Consider the following 17773-nt stretch of genomic DNA (forward strand, 5'->3'; position numbering starts at 1 on the left):
CACTGTGCAATGAAAGCCACTTATCTCCAAAACGCCAACTTTTCAGGAAATGAAAAAAACCCTGTGCTCTTAAAATACTGAACACCACGTTGTCATATTTGACACATGTCTTCATTGTAGACAGTTTATCGCTGAATGTGTCATTACATTATTATCTTACGCGCGGGCGGAGCTCTTCACTCTGCCAAGCCGGGGAGAGTGGCTCTGTCATGGGGTTGAGCAGTCCCGGAGTAACGTGACATTATTCTTGTCAGAAACAACTTTGATTTGCATACTTTAAATGAGTTTGCAGCCCAAGGACAACCCGAAAACACCTTATTGATCTATTTACGTCAGACGATGCCAGAATCACACAAAACCAAGCCGAAACACAGCCGGCATTCGGGTCAGCAGCGTGCCTGGTGACTTTTCCGGGGAAGTCCTCATGAGGTGGGGCGGAGCATGGAGGTCTGACTGTCACATACACTGCCCTGCGCTGCGCCCGAGGGGGAAAATCAGAGGTGCAGTAACAAGAATCACGAAAAGCCCCCAAATGAAAATTAAAAACGGATTTCATGGCGCGGTCTATGTCAAGTTGGACGAGGGAATGACGTGGAAAAATCTCGCATTGTGATTACATGAGCGTGAGAGCGGGGCGTTTGTCCTCACTATTGTGTTGTGCTCTCGCATCACTAGTCTCTTTTAACGTAAGTTACACAAGCTGCCACACACATACATGGGAGAAAAATAATTAAATTTCTAGTTCGCCACTGAATGGCCAAATTGATATAACTTTCAACCATTTTGAGCAACAACATACAGGCCACCAGCGTTGGCTAGTTGTTGATATTTATAAAGATATTGCAGCTCTCATATAAATTATTTTCGAGGTGGTGGGCAAACTGTAATGGCGTCGATTTACGGAAAAAAATCCTGAGCTGAGCACAGCCAAAGAGTATAGTATAGACAAGAGGATACGTCATTTCTTGTTTTTTTCCATAGGTTTTTTCAAATCACCGTTTTGTTACATATCTGGGGGGTTAGTCCCCCTTTAAGGTTTGGTCATAGTTAGGGGTCAGTGTTGGACAAGTTACTCAGGAAATGTAATTAGTTACTTATTACTGATTACTCCTTTAAAAAGTAATACAATTACTTTATTGATTACTTGGTATCAAAAGTAATTAGTTACATTGCTTGTTACTTTACTATTAGTTTGCTACGCCCCCTTATGAAGAAGTGACGTAATAACTTGTTTAGCCAGTTCTTTTTAGAACTGAATCCAGTCAACAACCAGTCAAACTGCATGATTTTTTATGTATTTGCCTGCCTAGGACAAAAAACGAATTGTGTTCTGCCAACGCAGCAGTCTCACAGAGCCAGGCCTATCTCCACACTTCAGTTTAGCGCTGTGCCAGCACTGGAGAAAGTAATGCAGTAACTCAAAGTTACTTGGATTAGTAACTGTAATATAATTACTGTTTTGGAAATTGTAATCCCTTACATCATTAGTTACTTTACTTTACTTTACTTTACTTTACTTTACTTTACTTTACTTTACTTTACTTTACTTTACTTTACTTTACTTGAATGCCCAACAATGTTATGGTTAATTAAGCATAAGAAGTGTCACTAGAAATGTACATGTTTTAATACATCATAGAAATATCCTTTGTACAAGCTGGGAATTGAACCCTAAACCTAACCCTACAATAATGGCTCACTTACAGAACAGGCAACATTACTGACAGGTCATGTGTGCAGGCTGTCTGGGTGGAGGGCTGTGCAGCTGAGCACACTTCCCTGCCTCTTGAAGGCTTCATTGTCCCGTGTGTTCAGCCATGCTCTGCCTGCTCTTTGCAAAGGGACTTATTGGACATTCAGAGGGTGAAACCCTGCGTCCGATGAGTCACTCAGTCACTCGTCCACACGCTGAAAGGAGCCGTGTGTCACAGCAGCTATGAAGCTGTCAACATTACTGAATGTCAAAGTCACTGTGAGCGGGACGAGAATGTAAATCACCCCCACTGTGTCTCTGTCCTTCATGTCCTTCATGTCACTGTGTCCCTGTCCTTCATGTCCTTCATGTCACTGTGTCCCTGTCCTTCATGTCCTTCATGTCACTGTGTCCCTGTCCTTCATGTCACTGTGTCCATGTCCTTCATGTCACTGTGTCCCTGTCCTTCATGTCCCTGTGTCCCTGTCCTTCATGTCACTGTGTCCATGTCCTTCATGTCACTGTGTCTCTGTCCTTCATGTCACTGTGTCCCTGTCCTTCATGTCACTGTGTCCCTGTCCTTCATGTCACTGTGTCCCTGTCCTTCATGTCCCTGTGTCCCTGTCCTTCATGTCACTGTGTCCATGTCCTTCATGTCCCTGTGTCCCTGTCCTTCATGTCACTGTGTCCCTGTCCTTCATGTCCCTGTGTCCCTGTCCTTCATGTCACTGTGTCCCTGTCCTTCATGTCCCTGTGTCCCTGTCCTTCATGTCACTGTGTCCCTGTCCTTCATGTCACTGTGTCCCTGTCCTTCATGTCACTGTGTCTCTGTCCTTCATGTCACTGTGTCCCTGTCCTTCATGTCCCTGTGTCCCTGTCCTTCATGTCACTGTGTCCCTGTCCTTCATGTCACTGTGTCTCTGTCCTTCATGTCACTGTGTCCCTGTCCTTCATGTCACTGTGTCCCTGTCCTTCATGTCACTGTGTCCCTGTCCTTCATGTCACTGTGTCCCTGTCCTTCATGTCACTGTGTCCCTGTCCTTCATGTCATTGTGTCCCTGTCCTTCATGTCCCTGTGTCCCTGTCCTTCATGTCACTGTGTCCCTGTCCTTCATGTCACTGTGTCCCTGTCCTTCATGTCATTGTGTCCCTGTCCTTCATGTCCCTGTGTCCCTGTCCTTCATGTCACTGTGTCCCTGTCCTTCATGTCACTGTGTCCCTGTCCTTCATGTCATTGTGTCCCTGTCCTTCATGTCATTGTGTCCCTGTCCTTCATGTCCCTGTGTCCCTGTCCTTCATGTCACTGTGTCCCTGTCCTTCATGTCACTGTGTCCCTGTCCTTCATGTCACTGTGTCCCTGTCCTTCATGTCGGCATCCTGCTAATGCAAAGTGAAATCCCCCCAAATCCCAAATGTCTCTCGCACAATAGGATGAATCAGTGTGACATCAGGATGAATCAGTGTGACATCACAACAATAACAGAAAGGAGCGTGACATCACAACAACAACAACAGAAAGGATTTCTAAAGTCAATAACATTCCTTTACTTTATATGTACTCTAGTCATGTAATACATAATACAAATGTCAATTAGATGTTAATCTGCATGAGAAAAAACATCGGTTATAATGATCATCCGCTTATAGTGATCAATTCGACCCAAGGTGATCACTATAAGAGGAGTGCACTTGTAACGCTGTTAAAGTCAAACATACTGTACATGTAAAACATACTGTACATGTAAAACATACTGTACATGTAAAACATACTGTACATGTAAACATGTAAAACATACTGTACATGTAAAACATACTGTACATGTAAACATGTAAAACATACTGTACATGTAAACATGTAAAACATACTGTACATGTAAAACATACTGTACATGTAAACATGTAAAACATACTGTACATGTAAAACATACTGTACATGTAAACATGTAAAACATACTGTACATGTAAAACATACTGTACATGTAAAACATACTGTACATGTAAACATGTAAAACATACTGTACATGTAAACATGTAAAACATACTGTACATGTAAAACATACTGTACATGTAAAACATACTGTACATGTAAACATGTAAAACATACTGTACATGTAAAACATACTGTACATGTAAAACATACTGTACATGTAAAACATGTAAAACATACTGTACATGTAAAACATACTGTACATGTAAACATGTAAAACATACTGTACATGTAAAACATACTGTACATGTAAAACATACTGTACATGTAAACATGTAAAACATACTGTACATGTAAAACATACTGTACATGTAAACATGTAAAACATACTGTACATGTAAAACATACTGTACATGTAAAACATACTGTACATGTAAACATGTAAAACATACTGTACATGTAAAACATACTGTACATGTAAACATGTAAAACATACTGTACATGTAAAACATACTGTACATGTAAACATGTAAAACATACTGTACATGTAAAACATACTGTACATGTAAAACATACTGTACATGTAAACATGTAAAACATACTGTACATGTAAAACATACTGTACGTGTAAAACATACTGTACATGTAAAACATAGTGTACATGTAAAACATACTGTACATGTAAAACATACTGTACATGTAAAAGGTACAGATGAAAACATGATCACCTGAATTTAGCCGTGCATGTGGAGTAAATATAATACTTCCTTTCAACCCCCAGGTTGGCAACCACTGATTTAGATGATATACAACCATTTAACTGATGCTAAACAGAGAGGGCAGAATCTCTCAAAAGCTGCGGTACGTCTGACCTGTGAGAGAAGATCTCACTGAACTTGTATTATACTGTACGTATGTATGGTTTTATTTCTCCTAGTTTGGGCTAGTACTTAATACAGTATGAGACCACTCTCACAACACAGTACTTCTACAGTATGAGACCACTCTCACAACACAGCGCACAGTGACACGAGGGCACCGACAGCTTGTAGGCTATCAGTTTCAGATAGCACTGGGGAAAATGATGTCCTCTAGTAAGCCTCTCCCCGGGGGAACAACACTGATTAGAAAGTGTCTGGGAAGCAAAGCGAATCGTCCCGTCTGTCTGGACGGGGGAATACAACAAGCTCAGCTGTGTCCTCCAGGTCCAACAGAACCCGCCATGTTGGCTCATCCACAGGTACTTCTGATCCAACAGTGAGAGGGGGAAGCTCATTTGATCGTAGATAATCCCACCGATCCTTCTGGCAAAGATTGAGAAGAACCCAACTGCGGCGCATTCCACTTTATCTCTACACTCGTTTGGGAACTCGGATCAATTTGTCCACTTCTTCAAACGTGAAATGTGTCCTCATTTAGTCACAGCAGCGCTTCTTAATGGAACTCAATTACCGTTCAATTACCTCAAATTACCTCTCCTGCTCTGCCTGGACTCGCACTTACACTGTCCTCCTTCTGCTCTCGCTGGAAATGGCCCCGTTCCGCCTCGAAGCGGCTGCTCTCCGAGGCAGAAAGTGCAGACTTGTGTCCCCGGGTTGTCTGGAACACAGGCCCCCTTGACTCAAAGTCTTTCCTCTTCTACGCTCACAGTAACTTGTAGCAGTGGCTCTGACACGTTACTATACTGTAACTACGCTCACAGTAACTTGTAGCAGTGGCTCTGACATGTTACTACACTGTAACTATGCTCACAGTAACTTGTAGCAGTGGCTCTGACACGTCACTATACTGTAACTACGCTCACAGTAACTTGTAGCAGTGGCTCTGACACGTCACTATACTGTAACTACACTCACAGTAACTTGTAGCAGTGGCTCTGACACATTACTATACTGTAACTATGCTCACAGTAACTTGTAGCAGTGGCTCTGACATGTTACTATACTGTAACTACGCTCACAGTAACTTGTAGCAGTGGCTCTGACACGTTACTACACTGTAACTACGCTCACAGTAACTTGTAGCAGTGGCTCTGACACGTTACTATACTATAACTACGCTCACAGTAACTTGTAGCAGTGGCTCTGACACGTTACTACACTGTAACTATGCTCACAGTAACTTGTAGCAGTGGCTCTGACACATTACTATACTGTAACTACGCTCACAGTAACTTGTAGCAGTGGCTCTGACACGTTACTATACTGTAACTATGCTCACAGTAACTTGTAGCAGTGGCTCTGACACGTTACTATACTGTAACTACGCTCACAGTAACTTGTAGCAGTGGCTCTGACAGGTTACTATACTGTAACTACGCTCACAGTAACTTGTAGCAGTGGCTCTGACACGTTACTATACTGTAACTACGCTCACAGTAACTTGTAGCAGTGGCTCTGACACGTTACTATACTGTAACTATGCTCACAGTAACTTGTAGCAGTGGCTCTGACACGTTACTATACTGTAACTACGCTCACAGTAACTTGTAGCAGTGGCTCTGACACGTCACTATACTGTAACTACGCTCACAGTAACTTGTAGCAGTGGCTCTGACACGTTACTATACTGTAACTACGCTCACAGTAACTTGTAGCAGTGGCTCTGACACGTTACTATACTGTAACTACGCTCACGGTAACTTGTAGCAGTGGCTCTGACACGTTACTATACTGTAACTACGCTCACAGTAACTTGTAGCAGTGGCTCTGACACGTTACTATACTATACTGTAACTATGCTCACAGTAACTTGTAGCAGTGGCTCTGACACGTTACTATACTATACTGTAACTACGCTCACAGTAACTTGTAGCAGTGGCTCTGACACGTTACTATACTGTAACTACGCTCACGGTAACTTGTAGCAGTGGCTCTGACACGTTACTATACTGTAACTACGCTCACAGTAACTTGTAGCAGTGGCTCTGACACGTTACTATACTATACTGTAACTATGCTCACAGTAACTTGTAGCAGTGGCTCTGACACGTTACTATACTATACTGTACCTATGCTCACAATAACTTGTAGCAGTGGCTCTGACACGTTACTATACTGTAACTACGCTCACAGTAACTTGTAGCAGTGGCTCTGACACGTTACTATACTATACTGTAACTACGCTCACAGTAACTTGTAGCAGTGGCTCTGACACGTTACTATACTATACTGTACCTATGCTCACAGTAACTTGTAGCAGTGGCTCTGACACGTTACTATACTGTAACTACGCTCACAGTAACTTGTAGCAGTGGCTCTGACACGTTACTATACTGTAAGTACGCTCACAGTAACTTGTAGCAGTGGCTCTGACATGTTACTATACTGTAACTACGCTCACAGTAACTTGTAGCAGTGGCTCTGACACGTTACTATACTGTAACTATGCTCACAGTAACTTGTAGCAGTGGCTTTGACACGTTACTATACTGTAACTACGCTCACAGTAACTTGTAGCAGTGGCTCTGACATGTCACTATACTGTAACTACGCTCACAGTAACTTGTAGCAGTGGCTCTGACATGTTACTATATCGTAACTACGCTCACAGTAACTTGTAGCAGTGGCTCTGACACGTTACTATACTGTAACTACGCTCACAGTAACTTGTAGCAGTGGCTCTGACACGTTACTATACTATACTGTAACTACGCTCACAGTAACTTGTAGCAGTGGCTCTGACACGTCACTATACTGTAACTACGCTCACAGTAACTTGTAGCAGTGGCTCTGACACGTTAATATACTGTAACTACGCTCACAGTAACTTGTAGCAGTGGCTCTGACACGTTACTATACTATACTGTAACTATGCTCACAGTAACTTGTAGCAGTGGCTCTGACACGTTACTATACTATACTGTACCTATGCTCACAGTAACTTGTAGCAGTGGCTCTGACACGTTACTATACTGTAACTACGCTCACAGTAACTTGTAGCAGTGGCTCTGACACGTTACTATACTATACTGTAACTACGCTCACAGTAACTTGTAGCAGTGGCTCTGACACGTTACTATACTATACTGTACCTATGCTCACAGTAACTTGTAGCAGTGGCTCTGACACGTTACTATACTGTAACTACGCTCACAGTAACTTGTAGCAGTGGCTCTGACACATTACTATACTGTAAGTACGCTCACAGTAACTTGTAGCAGTGGCTCTGACATGTTACTATACTGTAACTACGCTCACAGTAACTTGTAGCAGTGGCTCTGACACGTTACTATACTGTAACTATGCTCACAGTAACTTGTAGCAGTGGCTCTGACACGTTACTATACTGTAACTACGCTCACAGTAACTTGTAGCAGTGGCTCTGACATGTCACTATACTGTAACTACGCTCACAGTAACTTGTAGCAGTGGCTCTGACATGTTACTATATCGTAACTACGCTCACAGTAACTTGTAGCAGTGGCTCTGACACGTTACTATACTGTAACTACGCTCACAGTAACTTGTAGCAGTGGCTCTGACACGTTACTATACTATACTGTAACTACGCTCACAGTAACTTGTAGCAGTGGCTCTGACACGTCACTATACTGTAACTACGCTCACAGTAACTTGTAGCAGTGGCTCTGACACGTTACTATACTGTAACTACGCTCACAGTAACTTGTAGCAGTGGCTCTGACACGTTACTATACTATACTGTAACTATACCCCACAGCTTTGTTACACAGCCACACTTGAAGAATGGCTCAATGTAAAAGGAGATCAATGAGGACCGGAGCAGAGGCTAGAAACCCCCCAAACACAAGTGAGCCTGATCTCACAATACAGTATGTGAAATGACCACAAGCGCGTAACACGGCATTATGTGCTACTGTGAATGAAAATGATTGATTGATTGGTTGTTGATCATTCTTGTCTGTGTTCAGTGTTGGTGAGTGGCCCTTCCTCAATCAATCACAGTCTGATCTGCTGGCCACTGATCAGCTTCACTGGAGCAGTTGGGGTTAAGGGCCTTGCTCAAGGGCACCTCGGTGGTGGTGGTGATGAGGGGCACACACACACACACACACACACACACACACACACACACACAAGGGCACCTCGGTGGTGGTGGTGGTGATGAGGGGCACACACACACACACACACACACATCAGTGTTGAGGTCGTGTTCATTTCACGTAGTTTTGTGAGAGAGTTTGTGCTTTTTCTTCGACATTCATCGAGGAACCCTAAGCCTCAACTTCATCCACAGGTGAAGTAAGAGCAATAGATCATCTCAGACAACTCATGCAATGAGTTGTTTTGAGTTTCAGAATCACTTTGTTGCTTCTCCCCCCATCTTCTATGTGCAAATCCTGCATGTCTGTCTTCCTCAAAGCCTCAAGCAGTGTCTCCAGAACAGGTACTGCAGAGAGTTCTACATGCCCCTTAAAAGCTCACCTTTCTTGTCGGAGGTGACAAGAGGAACATGGCTCCCTGAGGCTATGCTAATGAGTTTGGATTCACCGGTCTGTCATCAACTCTGAGATTATTATTAAATCATCTCTCAGGCAATTATGCCTCTTCAAGCATGGCACAAAGTGTCTTTAATGACAGCACCCGAGGCTGAACGAGAAATAACACTGAGCTCCTTCACCTCCTCCCCCGTACACCTGGATATATTACAAATGTATTCTGCTTTCAACAGCATGGTGGGCGAATAAACCCACTTCTTCATCTAGTCAAACTTTACTACGCTTTTTTAACTTCATCATTAAATGCATATTGTTCTGCATTGGACGTGTTCAAATACTGTACTGTTTAAAAACGCTCAGCCTTAATCATCCAACTCATCAATTACTGATGATTGGTCAGGACGACGTGGCGTCTCTTTTTAATGTAGTGGATAACCCTTTTTAGTCATTTTTCAACATGCAGGGTACTGCAGTCCTAACAGACATGCAGGGTACTGCAGTCCTACAGAACATGCAGGGCACTGCAGTCCTACAGAACATGCTGTACTGCAGTCCTACAGAACATGCAGGGTACTGCAGTCCTACAGAACATGCAGGGTACTGCAGTCCTACAGAACATGCTGTACTGCAGTCCTAACAGACATGCAGGGTACTGCAGTCCTAACAGACATGCAGGGTACTGCAGTCCTACAGAACATGCAGGGTACTGCAGTCCTAACAGACATGCAGGGTACTGCAGTCCTACAGAACATGCAGGGTACTGCAGTCCTAACAGACATGCAGGGTACTGCAGTCCTACAGAACATGCAGGGTACTGCAGTCCTACAGAACATGCTGTACTGCAGTCCTAACAGACATGCAGGGTAGTGCAGTCCTACAGAACATGCAGGGCACTGCAGTCCTAACAGACATGCAGGGTATTGCAGTCCTACAGAACATGCAGGGCACTGCAGTCCTAACAGACATGCAGGGTATTGCAGTCCTACAGAACATGCAGGGTACTGCAGTCCTAACAGACATGCAGGGTACTGCAGTCCTACAGAACATGCAGGGTACTGCAGTCCTACAGAACATGCTGTACTGCAGTCCTAACAGACATGCAGGGTATTGCAGTCCTACAGAACATGCAGGGTACTGCAGTCCTACAGAACATGCAGGGTACTGCAGTCCTACAGAACATGCTGTACTGCAGTCCTACAGAACATGCAGGGTATTGCAGTCCTACAGAACATGCTGTACTGCAGTCCTACAGAACATGCAGGGTACTGCAGTCCTACAGAACATGCTGTACTGCAGTCCTACAGAACATGCAGGGTACTGCAGTCCTAACAGACATGCAGGGTATTGCAGTCCTACAGAACATGCTGTACTGCAGTCCTACAGAACATGCTGTACTGCAGTCCTACAGAACATGCTGGGTACTGCAGTCCTACAGAACATGCAGGGTATTGCAGTCCTACAGAACATGCTGTACTGCAGTCCTACAGAACATGCAGGGTACTGCAGTCCTACAGAACATGCTGTACTGCAGTCCTACAGAACATGCTGTACTGCAGTCCTACAGAACATGCAGGGTACTGCAGTCCTACAGAACATGCAGGGTATTGCAGTCCTACAGAACATGCAGGGTACTGCAGTCCTACAGAACATGCAGGGTATTGCAGTCCTACAGAACATGCTGTACTGCAGTCCTACAGAACATGCTGTACTGCAGTCCTAACAGACATGCAGGGTATTGCAGTCCTACAGAACATGCAGGGTATTGCAGTCCTACAGAACATGCTGTACTGCAGTCCTACAGAACATGCAGGGTACTGCAGTCCTACAGAACATGCTGTACTGCAGTCCTACAGAACATGCAGGGTATTGCAGTCCTACAGAACATGCAGGGTACTACAGTCCTACAGAACATGCAGGGTATTGCAGTCCTACAGAACATGCTGTATTGCAGTCCTACAGAACATGCTGTACTGCAGTCCTACAGAACATGCAGGGTACTGCAGTCCTACAGAACATGCAGGGTACTGCAGTCCTACAGAACATGCAGGGTATTGCAGTACTACAGAACATGCAGGGTACTGCAGTCCTACAGAACATGCAGGGTATTGCAGTCCTACAGAACATGCAGGGTATTGCAGTCCTACAGAACATGCAGGGTACTGCAGTCCTACAGAACATGCAGGGTACTGCAGTCCTACAGAACATGCTGTACTGCAGTCCTACAGAACATGCAGGGTACTGCAGTCCTACAGAACATGCTGTACTGCAGTCCTACAGAACATGCTGTACTGCAGTCCTACAGAACATGCAGGGTACTACAGTCCTACAGAACATGCAGGGTACTGCAGTCCTACAGAACATGCTGTACTGCAGTCCTACAGAACATGCAGGGTACTGCAGTCCTACAGAACATGCTGTACTGCAGTCCTACAGAACATGCTGTACTGCAGTCCTACAGAACATGCTGTACTGCAGTCCTACAGAACATGCAGGGTACTGCAGTCCTACAGAACATGCAGGGTATTGCAGTCCTACAGAACATGCAGGGTATTGCAGTCCTACAGAACATGCTGTACTACAGTCCTACAGAACATGCAGGGTATTGCAGTCCTACAGAACATGCAGGGTACTGCAGTCCTACAGAACATGCAGGGTACTGCAGTCCTACAGAACATGCAGGGTACTGCAGTCCTACAGAACATGCTGTACTACAGTCCTACAGAACATGCTGTATTGCAGTCCTACAGAACATGCTGTACTACAGTCCTACAGAACATGCAGGGTACTGCAGTCCTACAGAACATGCAGGGTATTGCAGTCCTACAGAACATGCTGTACTACAGTCCTACAGAACATGTAGGGTACTGCAGTCCTACAGAACATGCAGGGTACTGCAGTCCTACAGAACATGCTGTATTGCAGTCCTACAGAACATGCTGTACTACAGTCCTACAGAACATGCTGTACTGCAGTCCTACAGAACATGCTGTACTGCAGTCCTACAGAACATGCTGTATTGCAGTCCTACAGAACATGCTGTACTGCAGTCCTACAGAACATGTAGGGTACTGCAGTCCTACAGAACATGCAGGGTACTGCAGTCCTACAGAACATGCTGTATTGCAGTCCTACAGAACATGCTGTACTACAGTCCTACAGAACATGCAGGGTACTGCAGTCCTACAGAACATGCAGGGTATTGCAGTCCTACAGAACATGCTGTACTACAGTCCTACAGAACATGTAGGGTACTGCAGTCCTACAGAACATGCAGGGTACTGCAGTCCTACAGAACATGCTGTATTGCAGTCCTACAGAACATGCTGTACTACAGTCCTACAGAACATGCTGTACTGCAGTCCTACAGAACATGCTGTACTGCAGTCCTACAGAACATGCTGTATTGCAGTCCTACAGAACATGCTGTACTGCAGTCCTACAGAACATGTAGGGTACTGCAGTCCTACAGAACATGCAGGGTACTGCAGTCCTACAGAACATGCTGTATTGCAGTCCTACAGAACATGCTGTACTGCAGTCCTACAGAACATGCAGGGTACTGCAGTCCTACAGAACATGCTGTACTACAGTCCTACAGAACATGCAGGGTACTGCAGTCCTACAGAACATGCTGTACTGCAGTCCTACAGAACATGCAGGGTACTGCAGTCCTACAGAACATGCTGTACTGCAGTCCTACAGAACATGCAGGGTATTGCAGTACTACAGAACATGCTGTACTGCAGTCCTACAGAACATGCAGGGTACTGCAGTCCTACAGAACATGCTGTACTGCAGTCCTACAGAACATGCAGGGTATTGCAGTCCTACAGAACATGCTGTACTGCAGTCCTACAGAACATGCAGGGTATTGCAGTCCTACAGAACATGCTGTACTACAGTCCTACAGAACATGCAGGGTACTGCAGTCCTACAGAACATGCTGTACTACAGTCCTACAGAACATGCAGGGTACTGCAGTCCTACAGAACATGCTGTACTACAGTCCTACAGAACATGCAGGGTATTGCAGTCCTACAGAACATGCAGGGTACTGCAGTCCTACAGAACATGCAGGGTACTGCAGTCCTACAGAACATGCAGGGTACTGCAGTCCTTACAGACTTCTATAGACCTTATTCGATTGACGTCACTCACGTACGGGCACGCCCACCGCCGCCATGTTCTCGACATAATGCAGCAGCTCTTAACTCATTCACTGCCAATATCTGACTGGCATTTTTGGCACAGGCCAAGTATTTCCATAATGTTTGGTCATCTTTCAAGACCCACAGTAAATTCTGTACTAGGACTACAGTGATGTCCAATACCTCGAAATGAAGATCTAAGTCTCTACTTTCACCCCCAAAAAGAAAGTTAGCTTTTAGCATGTTCTGTACTCTACTTATAACCCTTTTTATACACCCCATGTTCACCAAAAAAGCCTGTCTGGGAAGAGAAAAGGGAGAAAAAAGCATTTTTGTAAAAGGGCACAATCTCAGGCATAACTCACTCTCAATTCTTTTATTTTGAACTGTATTGACATCAGACATGTAAATATTATTCGTTAGGACACAAATGACAAAAAAAAAATATATATATATATATATATATACACACATGGAGTGCTTTTTTTTTTACATTCAACAATACAGTTTACTCGGTGTGAGTGTGCAGACAGACAGACAGACAGACAGACAGACAGACACACCGACAGACAGACAGACAGACAGACAGACAGACAGACAGACAGACACACACACACACACACACACACACACACACAATCCCCCTTTTAGATTTCTAACCCAACATAGGATAAGCAATAACCACGCCCTGTGGCGCTGGGATTGGCCAGGAGCAACACTGGAGGGCACGCAGCCCAGCGATTTCATGAACCAACTGAAGAGCTCTTGAGAAGGACAGCGGGCTGCTGTGAGTGCCTTCTGCCCGCTGCTGCCTAGCTGTTCCTGTGTTTATTTTTGATTTGTTCTGGTACACCCGTCCTCGTCCATGTCTCCCTGTCATATCAACTCTGCTATTTGATCGTTCCCGTTTTCCCCTCGGCTATTCAACACGTCCTCACCGCCCTCGCAAACTGATCGATCATTTCCTCATTCCTCCGATGATCAAACACATCTCTTGATTACTTTCTCCCGTTTTCTCCTGGCTGGCACAGAGGAAGGCGACTCCAGCTCGTGCAGCGCGCCGAGGGCGTTTCAATGGCGTTTCTCCTGTCTGCACAAGGAAGCGTTACCCGTTCTCTGCTTTTCCTCTTGCTCAATTTCAAAACAACAGCTGCGGTATGTGTTTGATCGCGTGCTGTCGGCTACCCTTTGAAGGCAGGGACCTGTGTCTGTGTCACAGGCTGGGCAAGTGTTTGCTGCAGGCGCTGCACCAATAAAAACAAAAACACGTCAAACACGTCATTGGCGGGGAGGGCTATTTCTGATAACACGTCAAAGACGTCATTGGCGGTGAATGAGTTAAGTGACAGCCTATGTAAGAGCAGCGTTTATAGGAAGCTAGCCGCCGTTAGCGTTACCTGTATCGTTCCAATTGATCCACACGGCTGTAGTAACGACAGCAATAAAGTCCCCGTAGTTTGTTTCTATCTCTAACCATAACCCAGAACACAAGTTGCTGGCTATCTCGTAGCATCGAAAAATGCAGAGTTGGATGTGAGAATCCATTGAGTCATCAAGTGAACGAGGAGTGTGTTTCTGGCTTCTTTGAGGAACAAATATTTGTTTTGAAATGCAGAATTTGAAAAAAAAAAAAACACTTTTAACTCATTCAGGGCCAATGACGTCTTTGACGTCTTATCAGGAATAGCCCAGAGGGCCAATGACGTGTTTGACGTGTTTTTGTTTTTATTAGTGCAGGGCGTAGTTAAAACACTTCCCCAGCCTGTCACATGGTATCAGGTCCCTATCATCTAAGACAACACGTGAACAAACACATACCGCAGCTGTTGTTTTGAAATTGAGCAGGAGGAATATCAGAAAATGGATAAGGAGCTTGCCTTGTGCAGACAGGAGAAACCCCATTGAAACGCCCCTCGCGCGCTGCAGGAGCTGGTCGCTTTTCTGTGTGCCAGCCTTCCTGTGTGCCAGCCGGAGAAAACCGGAGAAAGTAATCCACAGATGCGTTTGATCATCGGAGGAATGAGGAAATGATCGATCAGCAGTGATCAGAGGGCGGTGAGGACGTGTTGAATAGCCGAGGGGAAAACGGCAACGATAGCAGGAAGAATATGACAGGGGGAGACATGGACGAGCAGCACACGAACAGCTAGGCACGCAGGCAGAAGCCCGCTGCCCGTTCTCAAGAGCTTCATGAAATCGCTGGACTGCGTGCCCTCCAGTGTAGTGTCTCTGCTCCAGTGTTGCTCCTGGCCAATCCCGGCGCCACAGGGCGTGGTTATTGCTTATCCTATGTGGGGTTAGAAATCACGCAACGAAGGGGGATCGTGTGTGTGTGTGTCTGTGTGTGTGTGTGTGTGTGTCTGTCTGTCTGTCTGTCTGTCTGTCTGTCTGTCTGTCTGTCTGTCTGTCTGTCGGTGTGTCTGTCTGTCTGTCTCTCTGTCTGTCTGTCTGTGTGTCTGTCTGCACACTCACTCACACTGCAGTATTGTTGAATGTAAAAAAAAAGCACTTCATGTGTATATATATATATATATATATTTTTTTTTTTTTTCATTTGTGTCATAACGAATAGTATTTACATGTCTGATGTCAATACAGTTCAAAATAAAAGAATTGAGAGCGAGTTCTGCTTGAGAATGTATATTTTACAGAAATTGCATTTGCTCCTGTTTGTCATCTGAGAGAGAGACATTTTGGGTGAAAACAGGGTGTATATAAATGGATATAAGTAGAGTACAGAACATGCTAAAAGCTAACTTTTTTTTTCCTGGTGAACCCAGAGACGTACATCTTCATTTTGAGGTATTGCAAATCACTCTGGTGCTAATAGATAATTTACTGTGGGTCTTGAAAGATGACCAACAATTATGAAAATCTTTGGCCTGTGCTAAATATTGGCAGTCCTAAACTGGCCCTGAATGAGTTAAGGACATGTTTAAAGTCATATTCTCCTCTGGAGATGGTGCTTGAAGTGCAACATGGACATTTAAAAGACACAATTTCTTCCAATCAGTGACAAGCGTGTCACCTTGTTTTGACCTGGAACTGTAGCGCCAGTCAGTGCAATGTTGAACTGTAGCACCCCCTCTTGGGCCGGTCAGTGCACTGTTGAAAACGTCGTAACACAGTTTCCCCGAGTCTCATCAAAATCCCATCAGCAGTGTCAGGCCTACTGCGTGTGACGGACAAACAGATGAACCAGCCAATCAGCACGTCTCCCCCTCGGGCCAGTCAGTGACTGTCTGTAAATCCTGTCAACAGTGACTGAATTAACACACACGCACGCACGCGCGCGCACACACACACACACACACACAAACACACACACACACACAAACACACACGCACACGCACACGCACACGCACACGCACACACCTGATGTCATCTTCGGACTATAGAGAGCAAGTAGAGGCTGTCAATGCAAAGTCTATGGATGGCAGATTTGCACATGTTGCAGCACCGATGCACTTTGAAGAGCCTGGAGAAAACCACTCCTACTTCCATGTACAGTGACAGCGACCTTGACTTGACGACAGGGTAGGAAATTAGCGGGGGGCTCCGGGGAAAAAGGCCCCTAAAAAATCTAGAATTGCCCTTGGAATTGGGGTGACGGGGGCTTTTAAATGCTCCCATAAAATAGTTTAATACTTTCTGTATTTTAACATTATTCTGTGTTTGCAAAGCGTGACTTGAAAATGGCCAACTAGGCATCCGTACAACCCCCGCCCCTCCTCCTCCTACTAGTGTTATTTACCTCAGTGACAGGCAGCACGAGCTAGCTGGCCAGCTAGTTCACTCATGTTTTTGCCAAGTACATTAATAACTTAATAACATGCCAGACAATCAACAGTGTTGTTGAGATAGGAAATGGGGATCTTTAACTGTGATTGTTTATGAATTTTTAGAAATAAAATATGCTTGGATAAGAGTCATTGATTGGTCTGTCATGCTACATAGGTGCAACTAAGGTATCTCCCAACATTTGATAAAATTGCCCTGGAAATGATCCAAAATGCCCCCGAAATATTTTTCACAGGGGCAAAAATAGCCCCAATTTAAAAAAAGTTTATTTCCTACCCTGCATGATGCTCCCAGCTGATCGCCATAGGCCTACCAAAGCACTGAACTTTGTTACACTATGAGGCACATAGCTTTAGATAAAATAAGGGCATCTACGCTATATGGTTTATTAAGAGTTAAGTTTGAATTGGTTTAAGTTCAGTTAAGTTTCAGTATATTAAGTTAGGTTTCTGTTTTATCTTTGGATCTGGATTGGCCCTGTCAGGGACCTGTCGACGATCAGCCGCCAAATGAAGGTGGGTGCATCTGTAACCACATACTGGGTGGTCACAAACAGCATTCAAAACAGTGGACACACACTGGATGGTCATAAACAGCATTCAAAACAGTGGACACACACTGGATGGTCATAAACAGCATTCAAAACAGTGGACACACACTGGGTGGTCATAAACAGCATTCAAAACAGTGGACACACACTGGGTGGTCATAAACAGCATTCAAAACAGTGGACACACACTGGGTGGTCATAAACAGCATTCAAAACAGTGGACACACACTGGAT

At 44.7% G+C, this 17773-nt stretch overlaps 1 protein-coding gene across 1 annotated transcript in view; it reads left to right on the plus strand.

The window, feature by feature from the left end:
• LOC310788108 (junction plakoglobin-like) overlaps positions 1-17773 on the plus strand; it is a gene marked incomplete at its 3' end in the record, with an annotated part of 171731 nt that overhangs the window by 97539 nt on the left and 56419 nt on the right. The gene's annotated exons all lie outside the window — the stretch shown is intronic.

The sequence above is a fragment of the Poromitra crassiceps genome (assembly GCF_964638095.1).
Source record: "Poromitra crassiceps genome assembly, chromosome: 13".
Taxonomy (NCBI): domain Eukaryota; kingdom Metazoa; phylum Chordata; class Actinopteri; order Beryciformes; family Melamphaidae; genus Poromitra; species Poromitra crassiceps.